We start from the raw sequence: 16,871 nt of genomic DNA, 5'->3' as shown, positions 1-16,871 counted from the left end.
AAATGAACTTATTCTTGAGTAGATTGAGAACCTGGCAATTGTTTTCCTACCTTGATTTCTAAAAGATATTTATTTTTATTTCCCACTAGTTCTTTTTAAAACTCCCATACCTCTTTCCACAATTATTTTATTGAGAACAGTTTGTTTCATTTCAAAAGCCCATAGGGAAAACAATTTCCTCTTAAAGGATTTTTTAAAAATTTACATCTTATAAAAGTGAAAATGAAGAAATTGACTTGATATAAGTATTGGGGACAATGTATGACAGAATTTACACTTTCAATTTACTTTATTATAACATATCTCTTTAAACAGTATTCAATTTCTGCCCTCTCTTAGCTAGACTATAGCAAAAGACTTCTAAATAGCTGCATTCTTGCTGCCGGTTTCATTCTAAACATGGCCCATCCACTTTACACACTGTTGCTAGTTAATTATCCATAAGACAAAACCAATTACATCACAATCTTGTGCAAAAATTTGTTAGATCCCAATAATGGGACAAATTCCAATTTCCCTAGCAAAACAAATAAAGCTCTGTACAATTCATTCCCAACTGATCCTACCTTTATTGCCCACTTCCACTTCACAGCCAGGTTTCTTAAAAGATGTTCTTTGTTTTCTCTCTTTTTTTAAAACCATACACTCACTGCTCAGCATGTTGAATTCTGGATTTCATTTTTTTTTTACTAAAATGTCTCCAGTGATCTCCTTATTGCTTAATTGAATAGACATTTTTCCTTCCTAAAGCCCCTTCTACTGTTATTTTTTTAAGGAATTTTTATTTATTTATTCATGAGAAACATACAGAGAGAGAGGCAGAGACACAGGAGGGGAAGAAGCAGGCTCCATGCAGGGAGCCTGACATGGGACTGGATCCTGGGTCTCTAGGATCAGGCCCTGGACTGAAGGTGGTGCTAAACCACTGAGCCACTGGGTTGTCCTACTGTTGAGTTATTGACAAAGCTTCTGCCTCATTTTTCTCCCTATCCTTTTGTAAACACCTTCCCTCCCTGTCTCTTTGGGTTTATTCAGTTCTGAGCAGTCATTAAAAGTTGGGAGCTCCTTAAAGTTTAGGCCTCAGCTTTCTACTTTCCTTATTCTGTAATGTGTTCCCAGATGATTGCATCCATGTGTACAGAACAATGACCATGAAAACTAAGAGGATTAAAAAATCAAAATCAGCACACCTGGCCATTGCACTGAACCCGGACCCTATAACTAACTACCCACTTGACACATATTCTAGAATATCTCCAAAGAACCACAAACTCAGGTTGTTCTCAACCAAAGTCACATATTCCAAAACCCATTCTATATAATAAGTGTTACTACTTGCTATCTCTTTTTAAGAAATTTTCAAGCCAAGCTTGATATATTTATCTCATCATCTCCTACTCCTGTAACCAACAAAAACAGGGTTTTTATTGTCATTCTTAATTATCTACTTCAGTTGTTTTTTTTTGCTGTAGTTCTCAAGTTGTAATACTAACTCAATGGGTCAAGACCATCAAGTTTTCCTTTTATTATTATTTTTTGTAAATTTATTTTTTATTGGTGTTCAATTTGCCAACATATAGAATAACACTCAGTGCTCACCCCATAAAGTGCCCCCTCAGTGCCCGTCACCCAGTAACGCCCACCCCCCACCCCTTCCCCTTCCCCCCACCCCTAGTTCATTTCCCAGATTAGGAGTCTCTCATGTTCTGTCTCTCTTTCTGATCATTCCCACTAAATTTTCTCCTTTCCCCTTTATTCCCTGTCACTACTTTTTATATTCCCCAAATGAATGAGACCATATAATGTTTGTCCTTCTCCTATTGACTTATTTCACTCAGCATAATACCCTCCAGTTCCATCCATGTCGAAATAAAAAGTGGGTATTTGTCATTTCTAATGGCTGAGTAATATTCCATTGTGCACATAAACCACATCTTCCTTATCCATTCATCTTTCGATGGACACCAAGGCTCCTTACACAGTTCAGCTATTGTGGACATTGTTGCTATAAGCATCAGGGTGTAGGTGTCCTGGCGTTTCATTGCATTTGTATCTTTTGGGTAAATCCCCAGCAGTGCAATTGCTGGGTCATAGGGCAGGTCTATTTTTAACTCTTTGAGGAACCTCCAACAGTTTTCCATAGTGACTGCACCAGTTCACATTCCCACCAACAGTGCAGGAGGGTTCCCCTTTCTCCACATCCTCTCCAACATTTGTGGTTTCCTGCCTTGTTAATTTTCCCCATTCTCACTGGTGTGAGGTGGTATCTCATTGTGGTTTTGATTTGTATTTCCCTGATGGCAAATGATGCGGAGCATTTTCTCATGAGCTTGTTGGCCATGTCTATGTCTTCCTCTGTGAGATTTCTGTTCATGTCTTTTGCCCATTTCATGATTGGATTGTTTGTTTTCTTGCTGTTGAGTTTAAGAAGTTCTTTATAGATCTTGGAAACTAGCCCTTTATCTGATAGTCATTTGCAAATATCTTCTCCCATTCTGTAGGTTGCCTTTTAGTTTTGTTGACTGTATCCTTTGCTGTGCAAAAGCTTCTTATCTTGATGAAGTCCCAATAGTTCATTTTTGCTTTTGTTTCTTTTGCCTTCTGGATGTATCTTGCAAGAAGTTACTGTGGCCGAGTTCAAAAAGGGTGTTGCCTGTGTTCTCCTCTAGGATTTTGATGGAATCTTGTCTCACATTGAGATCTTTCATCCATTTTGAGTTTATCTTTGTGTATGGTGCAAGAGAGTGGTCTAGTTTCATTCTTCTGCATGTGGATGACCAATTTTCCCAGCACCATTTATTGAAGAGACTGTCTTTCTTCCAGTGGATAGTCTTTCCTCCTTTATTGAATATTAGTTGACCACAAAGTTGAGGGTCGACTTCTGGATTCTCTATTCTGTTCCATTGATCGATGTGTTTGTTTTTGTGCCAGTACCACACTGTCTTGATGACCACAGCTTTGTAGTACAACCTGAAATCTGGCATTGTGATGCCCACAGCTATGGTTTTCTTTTTTAAAATTCCCCTGGTTATTCTGGGTCTTTTCTGATTCCACACAAATCTTAAGATAATTTGTTCCAAGTCTCTGAAGAAAGTCCATGGTATTTTTATAGGGATTGCTTTAAACGTGTAAATTGCCCTGCGTAACACTGACATTTTCACAATATTAATTCTTCTAATCCATGACCATGGACTATTTTTCAATCTCTTTGTGTCTTCCTCAATTTCTGTAGTTTTTAGGGTATAGATCCTTTACCTCTTTGGTTAGGTTTATTCCTAGGTATCTTACGCTTTTGGGTTCAATTGTAAATGGGATTGACTCCTTAATTTCTCTTTCTTCTGTCTCATTCTTAGTGTATACAAATGCCACTGACTTCTGGGCATCGATTTTGTATCATGCCACACTACCGAAGTACTGTATGAGTTTTAGCAATCTTGGGGTGGATTCTTTTGGTTTTCTATGTATAATATGTCATCAGTGAAGAGGGAGAGTTTGACTTCTTTGCCAATTTGAATGCCTTTTATTTCTTTCTGTTGTCTGATTGTTGAGGCTAGGACATCTAATACTCAGTTGAATAACAGTGGTGAGGGTGGACATCCCTGTCTTGTTCCTGATCTTAGGGGAAAGGCTCCCAGTGCTTCCCCATTGAGAATGATATTTGCTGTGGGCTTTTCATAGATGGCTTTTAAGATGCTGAGGAATGTTCCCTCTATCCCTACAATCTGAAGAGTTTTGATGAGAAATGGATGCTGTATTTTGTCAAATGCTTTCTCTGCATCTATTGAGAGGATCATATGGTTCTTGTTTTTTCTCTTGCTGTAATGATCAATCACATTGATTGCTTGACGAGTGTTGAACCAGCCTTGTATCCTGGGGATAAATCCCACTTGGTCTTGGTGAATCATCTTTTTAATGTATTGTTGGATCCTATTGGCTATTATCTTGTTGAGAATTTTTGCATCTGTGTTCATCAGGGATATTGACCTATAATTCTCCTTTCGGTGGGGTTTTTGTTTGGTTTTGGATTTAAGGTGATGCTGGCCTTATAGAACGAGTTTGGAAGTATTCCATCTCTATCTTTCCGAACAGCTTTAGTAGAATAGGTATGGTTTCTTCTTTAAACGTCTGATAGAATTCCCCAGGAAAGCCGTCTGTCCCTGGACTTTTGTATCTTGGCAGGTTTTTGATGACTTCTTCAATTTCCTTCCTGGTTATTGGCCTGTTAAGGTTTTCTTTTTCTTCCTGTTCCAGTTTTGGTAGTTTGTGGTTTTCCAGAAATACGTCCTGTTCTTCTAGCTTGCCTAATTTATTGGTGTATAGCTGCTCATAATATATTTTTAAAATCATTTGTATTTCCTTGGTGTTGGTAGTGATCTCTCCTTTCTCATTCATGATTCTATTAATTTGAGTCTTCTCTCTTTTGTTTTTAATAAGGCTGGCTAATGGTTTATCTATCTTATTAATTCTTTCTAAGAACCAGCTCCTGCTTCTGTTGATCTGTTCCACAGTTCTTCTGGTCTCTATTATTTCATTGATTTCTGCTTGAAACTTTATTAACTCTTTTCTTCTGCTGGGTGAAGGATATATTTGCTGCTTTTTCTCCAACTCCTTGAGGTGCAAGATTAGCTTTTGTATTTGAGTTCTTTCCAGTTTTTGGATGGATGCTTTTATTGAGATGTATTTCCTCCTAAGGACTGCTTTTGTTATATCCCAAAGATTTTGAACGGTTGTATCTTCATTCTCATTCGTTTCCATGAATCTTTTTAATTCTTCTCTAATTTCCTTGTTGACCCTTTCATCTTTTAGCACGATGGTCCTTAACTGCCAAGTGTTTTAAATGCTTCCAAACCTCTCCTTTTGATTTAGTTCTAATTTCAAAGGATTATGTTCTGAAAATATGCAGGGGACAATCCCAATCTTTTGTATCAGTTAAGACCTGATTTGTGACCCAATATGGGGTCTATTCTGGAGAAAGTTCCATGCGCACTTGAGAAGAATGTTTATTCGGTCATTTGGATGTAAAGTTCTGTAAATATCTATGAAATGCATCTGGTCCAGTGAATCTTTTAAAGCTCTTGTTTCTTTGGAGATGTTGTGCTTAGAAGACCTGTTAATGGTAGAAAGTGCTACATTAAAGTCACCAATTATAATTGTATTATAATCTATGTATGTCTTAACTTGGTTATTAATTGTTTGATATACTTGGCAGCTCCCACATTCGGGGCATATATATTCAGGATTGTTAAGTAGTCTTGCTGGATAGATCCTTCAAGTATGATATAGTGTCCCTCTTCATCTCTCACTACAGTCTTTGGGATAAACTTTAGTTTATCTGATATAAGGATGGCTACTCCTGCTTTGTTTTGAGGACCATTTGAATGGTACATGGTCCTCCAACCTTTTATTTTCAGGCTGTAGGTGTCCTTAGGTCTAAAATGAGTCTCTTCCAGAATATGAATGACTCCTAACTCTGGGAAACGGACTAGGGGTTGTGGAAGGAGAGGTGGGTGGGGGTGAGGGTGACTGGGTGATGGGCACTGAGGTGGGCACTTGATGGGATGAGCCACTGGGTGTTATTCTATATGTTGGCAAATTGAACACCAATAAAAAATAAATTTATAAAAATAAAAAAATAAGATAAAATGAGTCTCTTGTAGATAGCAAATAGATGGGTCTTGCTTTTTTATCCAGTCTGAAATCCTTCCCCTTTTGATGGGGTTTAAGCCCATTCACATTCAGACTTACTATTGAAAGATATGAATTTAGTGTCAGCATGATACTTATTCAGTCCCTGTTTTTGTGGATTGTTCCCTGGGACTTCCTCTTTCTATTACAGAATCCCCCTTAATATTTCTTGCAGAGCTGGCTTCGTGGTCACATATTCTTTCAGTTTCTGCCTATCTTGGAAGCTCTTTATCTCTCCTTCTAATCTGAATGAGATCCTTGCTGGATAAAGTATTCTTGGCTGCATGTTCTTCTCATTTAGGACCCTGGATATATCTTGCCAGCCCTTTCTGGCCTACCAGTTCTCTGTGGAGAGGTCTGCTGTTAATCTAATATTGCTTCCCATAAAAGTTAGAGATTTCTTGTCTCTTGCTGCTTTAAGGATCTTCTCTTTATGTTTGAAATTTGCAAGTTTCACTATTAAATGTCAAGAAGTTGACCGGTTTTTATTGATTTTATGGGGTGATCTCTCTAATTCCTTGATCTGAATGCCTGTTTCTCTTCCCAGATTAGGAAAGTTTAGTTTCCTATGATTTGTTCAAATACATATTCTGGACCTCTGTCCCTTTTGGTGCCCTCGGGAACCCCAATTAATTGTAGATATTTTTTCCTGAGGCTGTCATTTATTTCCCTTAATCTATCCTCGTGGTCTTTTAATTGTTTTTCTGTTTTTTCCTCAGCTTCCTTTCTTTCCATCAACTTGTCTTCTACGTCACTCACTCATTCTTCTACCCCATTAACCCTCGTCGTTAGGACCTCTAGTTTGGATTGTATCTCATTTAATTGATTTTTAATTTCTGCCTGATTAGAATTAAATTCTGCAGTCATGGATTCTCCTGAGTCCTTTATGCTTTTTTCTAGAGCCACCAGTAGTTTTAGTTGTGTTTCTGAATTGGCTTTCTGACATTGAATTGTAATACAAATTTTGTAACTCTGGAAAAGAGGACTGTTTCTGATTCTTTCTTTTGAGGTGAAGTATTCCTTCTAGTCATTTTGCTCAGTGCAGAGTGACCAAAAACAAGTTGTTACGGGAAAAGGAGAAAAAGAGAGAAGGGAAAAAAAAAGAAAAAGAAAAAAAGAAGAAGAAAAAGAGAAGAAAAGTAAAAATAAGGGCGGGCAGCAAACAGAAAACAAAAAACAAGGGGTAGTATCCTCCGATTCTATATTCTGTAAATCCCTCGACTTCCCTTGGAACTTTCCAGTGCTACTTGGTCAATAGCTTGCTTTTCCCCTGTTCTTTTAGCTGGTCTTGTAGGGGAGGAGCTTGCTGTGCTGATTCTCAGGTGTGAGCAGTTGGGGGAACTGCTCAGCCCACTGCCTGGTGCAGGGCTCAGTGAAAATTGTTTATCCTGTTTATCCTGTGAGGCCACTGTGAAGCCCAGTGGGCGTTGTTTGTCCTTGAGGCCCTAGGAGGAACAACAACAGTGGCAGTGGCCAGCTCTCCAGCTTAGAGTCAGCTCCTGCAGTAACTACCTGAGCTCTCAGTCCATAGGGGCCCGGATGCTCCGGGAGTGGGGGCTGCTGATCTGCACAGCTCCGGGCCGCCCAGCGGCAGGAGTGTCCTTGCTGCCCTGTGCCCTCCTGGCCTCTGGCTGTCCCAGGGGGAGTGCCAGATCTTGGGCTGTGTCCCCCAGCACCCTGGGCTCCCTGGCCTGTGCCACTGGAATCACGCTCCCAGGCGGCGCAGCTCCCTCCAGGTGGAGCGTCACCTGAGCCGCCTCTGAGCTGCTCCCGGGTTCAGCCAGGCGTGCATTGCAGCCCTTTAGGGACCTCGGCGGTGGGATGTGGCAGCTCTCCCCGGCGCACAGTTACTCTGTTAGTGTGTCTGGGAGCCTGAGAGCATCCCCGCGCCTCCTGGGATCCTGCTCCAACTCCCCTCGAGCGCCTTTCCACCTCTCCATTCGGGAAGATTGGTGAATCTCCTGCTTCTCAGGGACGGGTCTTTCCTGTCCTAGGAGCACTCACCGCGTGGCCTTAGCCCAGATCCTCCTGGGCCCCTCCCCCTTGGATGCCTTTTGTTTCTTTATTTCTTTTTTCCTTGGTCTTCCTACCTTGATAGAAGCGCCAACTCTTCTCACTGTAGCATTCTAGCTGTTTTCTCTAAATCTCAAGCCAAATTCATAGGTTTTCAGGATGATTTGAAAGTTATCTAGGTAATTTGGTGGGGACAGGTGACTTGGGGACCCTACTCTTCCACCATATTGCCCCCTCCTCCCTGTATGAGTAGGATTTGAGATAAGTGTAGGTTACAGTTCGGATTAGGTATAAGGGTAGCGTAGGGGTTGTGGTACGTGTAGTAGTAGGGTTAGTGGTAGGATAGGGTTTTGGAGGGGTAGGGTAGAGGTTAGTGTTAGGGGTGGGGGTAGGGTAGTGATATGGGTGAGAGTAAGGTTAGGGGTACAGGAAGAGGTATTCGTAGGGTTAGTATTAGGTGTAGGCATAGGGTTAGTGATAGCATAATGGTTATGGGTATGGTAGTGGTCAGGCTATGGGTAGGGATAGGAGTTGTAGGTTTAGGGTTGGTATAGAGATAGGATTATGGTTAGAAATATGGGTAGGGTAAAGTTAGGCTTAGGTGTAGGGTTAGAGGTAGATGTATGGTTAGGGGTAAGCATAGGGATAAGGATAGGCGTAGGTGTAGGCACAGGGTTGGGGGTAGGTTTAGCGGTAACATTAGGGTTAAGGATAGGATTAGGTAGATCATGGTAAGGGTATAGGTACAGTTAGGGAAGTGGTAGGAGTAGCTCTAGGGTTAGGGGTGAGGTATGTGTAGGGATGGGGTCAGCATAGGAGTCGGAGAAGCAGTGGGGGTAATGTAGTTTCAGAGTATGTGTAAGAGTAAGGACAACAGTAGGTTTATTAGTAAGGATAGAGGTATGTGTGGGGTTAAAAAGAGGGATAGGGGTAGGTGTAGAGATAGGGGTAGGGTTATGAAAAGGAGTAGGGGTTGCAGTAGGTGTTGGAGTAGGAGTAGGGTTAGGGGTAGGTGTAGGGTTATGGGGAGCTCTGAGAATCAAAGTTTCCTTGAATGTAACTTTCAACTATCATCTTATATAAAGGAGTTAAAATGTATCTCAAAAGAGTTTGTGGAGGCACAATGGAAATGCACTGTACTTAACTGTGAAAAAAAAAAAAAAACGCTTTTCTTAAACACAGCTCCAAACTAGCCTTTAATATAAAGGAGTTAGAAACTATCTCAAAAGTAGGTGTGGAGGCACAATGGAAATGTGCTGTACAGAAACCTGAGAAACAAGCTTACCTTCCAACTACCCTCTCACATAATGGATAGAACCTATTCCAACAAAAGGTGTGGAGGCACAATATAAATGCACTGTTTGGGTAGGGGTAGGTCTAGAAGTAATGGTTGGGGTAGGTTAGGAAGTAGGGGTAATATATGCTTAGGAGTATAGATAGGGTTAAGGGTAGGGGTAGGTGTAGTGGTAATGGTAGGGGTAGGATTATGAGTAAGGTAGGAGTAGGCTATGGGTAGGGTTATTGTTAGTATAGATGCAGGTGTAGGAGTAGGGTAAGGGTAGGATATTGTTAGGGGTAGGAGTAGTGTGGGGATATGGGTAGTAGTAGGGGTTAAGTACATGTAGGGTTATGGTTAGAAGAAGGTGTAGGGGTAAGAGTACTGGTAGGAGTAGGGTTAGGGATAGGGTTAAGGGGTATGGTTAATGTAGGGTTAGGGGTAGGTGGAAGGATATGGGTAGGTGTAGGATTAGGGGTAGGGGCACAGTAAGGGTAGTAGTTTGGTTAGAGTTATGATTAGGGGAAGGGGTAAGGATAGATGTAGGTGTAGGGGTTGTGTTAGGATTAAGGGTATGTAAGGGTAGAGGTAGGAGTATCATTAGGGGTAGGTTTGGAAAGGGGTAGCAGTAAGGTTATATGTAGGGATAGGGGTAGGGGTAGGAGTAGGGTTAGGTGTAGGGGTAGTGATAAGGTAGGGTTAAAGGTAGGGACATGGTTACAAGTTGGTGTAACTCTAGGGGTACAAATCAGGTATGGGTAGGTTAGGTTTATAGTTAAGTATAGGGGTGTGGGTATGATATGGGCAGGTGTAATGTTAGGAGTAGTTGTGATAGCAGAGTTATTGGTACAGGTAGGGGAAAAGATAAGGATAGAGGTAGGAGTAGAAGGAGGTTTGGGGATAATGTTAAGAGTAGGATTCAGGTTAAGGGTAAAGGTAGAGGTAGGTTTAATTATAAGCTTATATATAGGGGAAGGTGTAGGGATAGGGGTAGGGATGGGGTAGGACTAGATTTAGGGATATGTGTAGGTTTAGGAGTAGGCTTAGTGGTAGGAGTAGGGTTTGGGTAGGTGTAGATGTAGTGATAGGGATATGATCAGTGTAGGGTTTGTGCAGGTGTAGGGTTATGGTAAGAATAAGGTGTAGGGTTATGGTTTGAATAAGGTGTAGGGGTAGGGATATTAGTAGTTAGGGGCAGGGTTAGGGATAGGCTATGGTTAAGATTAGGTGTAGTTGTAGGGGTAAGGGTAGAGGTGGGGTTAATTTGGGGGCAGTGGTAGGGTAGGTGGTAGGTTTAGGTGTATGGGTAGGGGTATGTTTAGGGGTAGGTCTAAGGGTAGAAGTTGGGGCAGGGGTAAGGTAGGGTTTAGGGGTAATTATAGGAGTAGGGGTAGTGTTAGGTTTAAGTGTAGGGGTAGGGTGCAGGTATGGGTCAGGGTAGAGGTAGAGTAGGTGTTGGAGTAGTATTAGGGGTAGGTTTATGGTCAGGGTAGGGGTAGGGGTAGTGTTATAGATAGGGAAAAGTTAAGGGTAGGTGTAAGGGTGGGAGTATTAGCAGGGTAGGTGCCGGTTATGGTTTCGAGTAGGTTTAGGATTAGGACTATCAGTAGAGGTAGGCGTAGTAGTCAGGTTAGGGGTAGGGGTAGGAATAAGGGTAGTGTTATGGGTAGGAGTCAGGATAGGAGTAAGGGTAGGGGTAAGGTTGGTTAGAATTACTCGTAGAGTTTGGCTGGGAATAGAGGAAGTATAGGTATAAGGAGAGGGTTGTATTAGGTGTAGGATTAGGGTTGGGGTATGGGTAGTGATAGGATTAGGAGTAGGGAGAGAGTTAGGCATAGATGTAGGAGTAGAGTTAGCATAAGTGGTATGGGTAGGATTAGGATTAGTGTTAGGTGTAGCAATAGGGCTACTGGTAGGTTAAGGGGTACAGATGAGGCATGTTTATGGGTAGGTGTAGGGATCAGTGTATGGATAATCAAAGAGTTAAGGTAGGGTTATTTGTAGTGGTAAGGATTGGATTAATTTTAGAGGTAAGGCTAGGTTTATGGAAAGATTAGTGGTAGCAGTAGGGATGGGGTTAGGGTAAGGGGGGATTAGGATTAGGATTAGAGGTTGTTCTACTGGTTAAGTTAGGGGTAAGGGAGCATGAAGTGTAGGGTTAAGGGTAGGGGTAAGGTTAGTTGTAGGATAGGAGTATGGGTACAAGCCTTGGTAGGGGTATGGAATGGTTAGCATAGGCTTAGGAATAAGGTTAGTGGTAGGGGTTCAGGTTGGGCTATGGGTAGTGCTAGGGATAGTGTCAGGGGTAGGAGTAGGGATAGGTGTATGAGCAGGGTTAATGATAAGTGTAGAGATAGAGGTAGGGGTAGGGTATGGTTAGGAGTACCAGTAATGTTAGAGGTAGGTGTAGGGTTAGGGGTAAGATTAGGGGTAGTCTTGGGTTGGGGTAGAGCTATGGTCAGTTGTAGGGGTAGGCTTAGGATTTGGAAGAAGAGTAGGTTTAGTGGTAGGGTTAGGGTTAAGATTAGGGATTGGGATAGGAGTAAAGATATGGGTTAGGGGTACTTGTAGCAGTATGGGTCGAGGTAAGGGTAGTGGTAGAAGAGTAGTAATAGGGGAGGGATAAGTGTAGGGGTAGGCCTGGGGTTAGGGTAGGAGTAGAAGGAGGTGTAAGGATAGGGTTAGGTGTAGATGTAGGGGTAGGGTTCAGGTAATGGGAGGAGTATGGTGAGTGTTAAGATTATGGGTAGGGGTAAGTGTAGAATTAAGGGTAAGTGTAGAGGTAGGTCAGAGGTAGGTATAGGGGTAGGGATAGTGGTAGGGGTAGATATATGCTTAGGGGTAGAGGTAGGCATAGAGATAGGGTTATATATAGGCATAGGGTAGGGATAGGGTCAGGAGCAGACATAGGGTATGGTTAGTGGTAGACTTAGGATTAAAGTTTGGGTGGGGTGTGTGTAGTGTTAGGTGTATGGGTAAGGGTGGGGTTAGATGTAGGGAGAGGGGATGGCATAGAGGTTGGGGTAGGAGTTGGAGCAGAGATAGGGGTAGAGGTAAAGATAGGAGTAAGTTTAGGTGTAGGGTGTGGCTAGGGGTAGGGGTAGGATGTTGGGTAGGGTGTGGGTAAGGGTAGGAGTGGGGTAAGTTGTATGGGTATGGGTAGAGGTAGGGAAAAGTACCAATAGAAGTAGGTTTAGGGTTAGTGTTAGGGGTAGGAATAGTAGGTTTAGAGGTAGTAGGTGGTAGGGTTAGGCATAGAGTTAGGGGTATGTTTAGGGGTAAGCGTAGGGTTAGCTGTAGTTATAGTGTTAGTGGTGGGGGAAGTTTAGGGGTAGGGTTAGGGTTGGGTTGGAGTAGGATTAGAGTAGGGATAGATGTAGTGGTGGGGGTAAGGAATGGAGTCAAAGCAAGATTAAGCACAGCCTTAGGGTTAGGAGTAGTAGTAGGGTTAGAAGTAGGGGTAAGGTTAGAAGTAGGGCAGATGTAGAAGAAGAATTAGGGGTAGGGATTGATTTAGGGGTAGGTTAAAGGGCAGTTGTAGGTTACTTGTAGAGTTAGGAGTATGGTTAAAATTAGGAATAGGGCTAGGCTAGCAGTAGGAATAGTGTTAGGGGAAGGTTTAGGGGTAGGGGTAGGGTGTGTAAGTTTAGGGGTACTGTAGGATTAGGTGTAGTGGTAGGGTTATGGATACAAGCAGGAGCCAGATTAGGCATAGCAGTAGGGTTAGGAGTAGGAGTAGTGTTATGGGTAGGGCTAGATTGGGGGTAGAGGAAGCAATAGGTATAGGGTTAAGCATATGGGTAAGATTTGGTGAGAGGTAGGGGTAGGGGTATATGCTACTTTAAGGGTAAGTGTAGAATCAGGGCTAGAGTTAGGGATATGAGTGGGTTAGGAGTAGGTATAAGGTTATGGGTAAGAGTAGGGTTAGGAGTAGGGATATAGGTAGGGTAGGTGTAGAAGTGTGTTTAGGGCTAAGGTAAGGGCAAGTTTAGGTGTATGGGTAGGGATAATGGTAGGAGTAGCGTTAGGATTAGGGTAGGGGTAGGTTGAGAAGTAGATACATGGATAGTGTTATGAGTAGGTTTAGGTAAGGGTTAGGGTCAGGTGTAGTGGATTGGTAAGGGTTGGAGTAGTGTTAGGCATAGATCTAAGGGTAGAAGAGTTAGGGGTAGGCATAGGGATGGAGGTAATGGTATGGTTATGGGTTGGTTGTGGTAGAGATAAGGGTAGGTTTAGGGGTAAATATAGGGAGGAGTTGGTTTATGGGTAGGGTTATGAGTAAGAGGACATTTAGTTATGAGTAGGGGTAGTGGTAGGTATTGGGGCTGGCTTAAGGTTAGTGGTAAGGGTAGGTTTTAGGGTAGGGTTAATAGGGGTCAAGGGTATGTGTAGGGTTAGGAGTAGTGATATGGTTAGTTGTAGGTGTAGGGTTAGGGGTAGGGCTAGAGTTAGGTGTAGATTTAGGTTCAGTGAGGTGGAGGGGTAGACCTATGATTAGGGTTAAGGGTGGGATAGGGGTAGGTATATGGTTATGGGTAGTGTTAGGTTTAGGAGTAGGTGTAAGAGTAAGGTTAGTGTTAGGGATATGTGTACTCTAGCATTATGCTAGGGTGTAGAGTTAAAGATAGGGGTAGGAGTAGACATAAGGGTTAGTGTAGTATTATGGTTAGGGCTAGGGTTTGGGGTAGGATTAAATGTACAGGTGGTGTAGGGGTAGGGTTATGTGTAGGGTTAGGGGTAGGGTTAGCGATAATGTAAGGTTAGGGTTGGGTTAGAAACAGGGTTTTGGATTAAGGGTCAGAGTAGGCTAGGTTTTGGGTAGTGTTAAGTGTAGTGTTAGGGGTATGTGTAGGGATATGTTTAGGTGTTAATCCTACAGGATTAGGGTTAGCAGGAGTGGCAGGGATATTGGTAGGCATATAGTAAGGGTAGGCATTAGGTATAAGGTGGGCATAGGAGGGGATCCCTGGGTGGCGCAGCGGTTTGGCGCCTGCCTTTGGCCCAGGGCGCGATCCTGGAAACCCGGGATCGAGTCCCACGTCGGGCTCCCGGTGCATGGAGCCTGCTTCTCCCTCTGCCTGTGTCTCTGCCTCTCTCTCTCTCTCTCTGTGACTATCGTAAATAAAAAAAAAAAAAAAGGTGGGCATAGGAGTAGGCATAGGTGTAGGGGTAGTGGTTGCAGTAGGGCTAGGGGTAGGATTAATGTTAAGTGTAGTTGTAGGTCTATTGGTAGGGGTGGGGTAGAATTAGCATTAGGTGTAGTTGTGAGGATAATGTAGGGGTAGGGTTAGGAGTAGAGGTAAGGATTGGAGTAGGAGTAGAGGTAGGGATATGTTTAGGTGTAGGAGTAGAGGTAAGGGTATGGATAGAGTTAGGTTTAGTGGGAGTTTTCAGTGTAGGTAAAGGGGAAGGTTTAGTCATAGTGGTAGCAGTAGGTAAAGGGGAAGGTTTAGTCATAGTGGTAGCAGTAGGGGTTGGAGTAGCGGTAGGTGTAGAAGTAGGTGTAGCAGTTGGGTTAGAAATAAGGATAGATATAGGTGTAGGAGTAGTTTTAGGGGTAGGGGTAGGAGTAAGAGTAGTTTTAGGGTTAAATGTAGGGGTAGGTCAAGGAGTAGGTATAGGAGTAGAAATAGTTTAATATGTAGAGGTAGGTGTGCAATTAGGGATGGAGTTAGCATAGGGGTAGGGATAGGCTCAGGGTTGGGGGTGCAGGTAGCATAGAATTAGAGTAGGGTAGGGTTAGGTGTAGGGATAGGGTAGGTTTGGAGTTATGAATAGGGCTAGGATTATGGGTAGGAGGAGAGTAGGGGTATGGGTATGTTTAGGGGTAGAGGTAGGCTATGAGTATGCTCAGATGTAGTGTTACTTGTAGGGCAGTGGTAGGAGAATGAGTAGGGGTAAGTTTAATATAAGATTAGGTGTAGGTGTAGATGTAGGTATAAGGATATTGGTATGGTCAGGGTTATTGTGAGCCATAGTGTAGGTTTTAGGGTAGGTAATGGGCCTTGATAGCATTATGGGTATGGGTATGGGTAGGTGTAGAAGTGGAGTTAATGGTAGCAGTAAGGGTAGGCTTAGTTGTAGGGGAAGGTTCAAGGTAGGGCTAGGAGTAGTTGTAGGGATAGGTGTATTTTAAAGGGTAGTGTTAGGTATAGCTGTAGGGTTAAGAGTCCGAGTCGATGTAGAGTTAGGTGTAGTGGTTGAGGTAGTGTTAGGGTATTTATAGTCTTAGGGGTAAGGGGAGGAGAGGGGAGGGGGTAGGCCAAGTGGTAGGTGTAGGGATAGTCTTGAGGTAGGTATAGGATAGTGGTTAGGGGTTGGAGTAGGGTTAGGTGTAGGTGTAGGGTTATAGGCAGTGTTAGGGGTAAGACAAGTGTTAGGGTTAGTGGTAGTTGTAGGGGTAGGGTTAATTTTATGGGTAGTGGTAGGGTGGGGTTAGATTTAGGTGTATGGGTAGAGGTAGAGGTATGATTCAGCATAGGAGTAGGAGTAGGAATTGGGGTAGTTATGGGGTAGGATTGGGGTATTTTAGGAGTAGGTATGGGTAGTGTTATAGATAAGTGTAGTTGTAGGTGTAGGGATATGGGTATGGTTATGTGTAGGTGTAGGGGGAGAGGTAATGTAGGGGTACGAATAGGAGTAGCATTAGAATTACACTTAGGAGTAGGGTAGGGATAATGTTAGGGGTAGTGGTATAGGTAGGATAGGGTTAGAGGTAGGTATTCAGGTGGGAATATTAGTATAGTACATGCAGATTATGGTTTGAGTAGGAATAAGTTTAGGGGCATGGGTAGGGGTAGGCCAAGTAGTCGGCTTATGGGTAAGAGTAGGGGTAGAAGTATGTGTAGGGTTATGGGTAGGAGTAGAGTTAGGTGTAATAATAGGGGTAAGGGTAGGGGTATGGTTAGGGGTAAGGGTAGGTGTAGGGGAGGGTTGGCATCATTATAGTTGTAGGGGTCTGGTTATGAGTAGGGGTAACATTAGTATTATGGTTAGCCATAAGGGTATCAGTAAGAGTAGAGATAGGGAAGGGTAAGCAGTAGGGTTCTAGTTAGGGTAGGAGTAGGTTAAAGGTTAATGGTAGGGGTAGGCCTAGAGATATGGTTAGGGATACTGGTAGTGGTAGATGTAAGAGTTGGGGGAAGAGTAGGGTTAGGTGTAGGTGCAGGGGTTGGAGTAGGTGTATGGATAGGGGTAAGGGTATGGTTAGGTTTAGGCATAGGTGTAGACTAGGGGCAATAATAGTGAAATGGTAGGATATGGGTAGCGTTGGGTAATGTGTAGTATTAGGGTTAGAGGTAGTGATAGTGGTAGGGGTAGATTTAGGGGTAGGTGTAGGGTTAGCCTGGGGTAAGGGTAGGTGTAATGCAGGGTTAAGTTTAATCTTAGGGGTAGGGCTAGAGGTACTAGCCAGATTAGGCATAGCAGTAGGGTTAAGGGTAGGTGTAGTGTTAAGGTTATGGTTAGATTTAGGGATAGGGGAAGAGGTAGGCCTAGGGTTAGGGTTAGATATAAGTGTAGAATTTGGTGAGAGGCATGGGTAGTGGTAGGGGTATGTGTAAGTTTAGGGGTAACTGTAGAGTCAGGACTAGAGCTAAGGCTACAGGTAGGGTTAGGAGTAGGTGTAGAGTTATTGGTAAGTGTAGGGTTAGGTGTACGTGTAGAGGTAGGTAGGGGTAGGTGTAGAGCTAGGTTTAGGGTAAGTTAGGTGCAAGGTTAGGTGTATGCTTAGGGATAATGAGGAGTTATGTTAGGGTTAGGGTCGGGGTTTGTTTAGGTGTAGGTTTATGGATAGCATTATGAGCATTTTTAGGTTAAGTGTAGGGGTAGGTGAAGTGGATAAGGTAGGGCTAAGGGTGGAGTAGGGTTAGGCTTAGGGCTACATGTAGGGGAAGTG

This window comes from Canis lupus, chromosome 2 (genome assembly GCF_003254725.2).
Source record: "Canis lupus dingo isolate Sandy chromosome 2, ASM325472v2, whole genome shotgun sequence".
NCBI classification, from domain to species: Eukaryota; Metazoa; Chordata; class Mammalia; order Carnivora; family Canidae; genus Canis; species Canis lupus.
The sequence above is the reverse complement of the archived record's forward strand: the minus strand, read 5'-3'. Positions refer to the sequence as shown.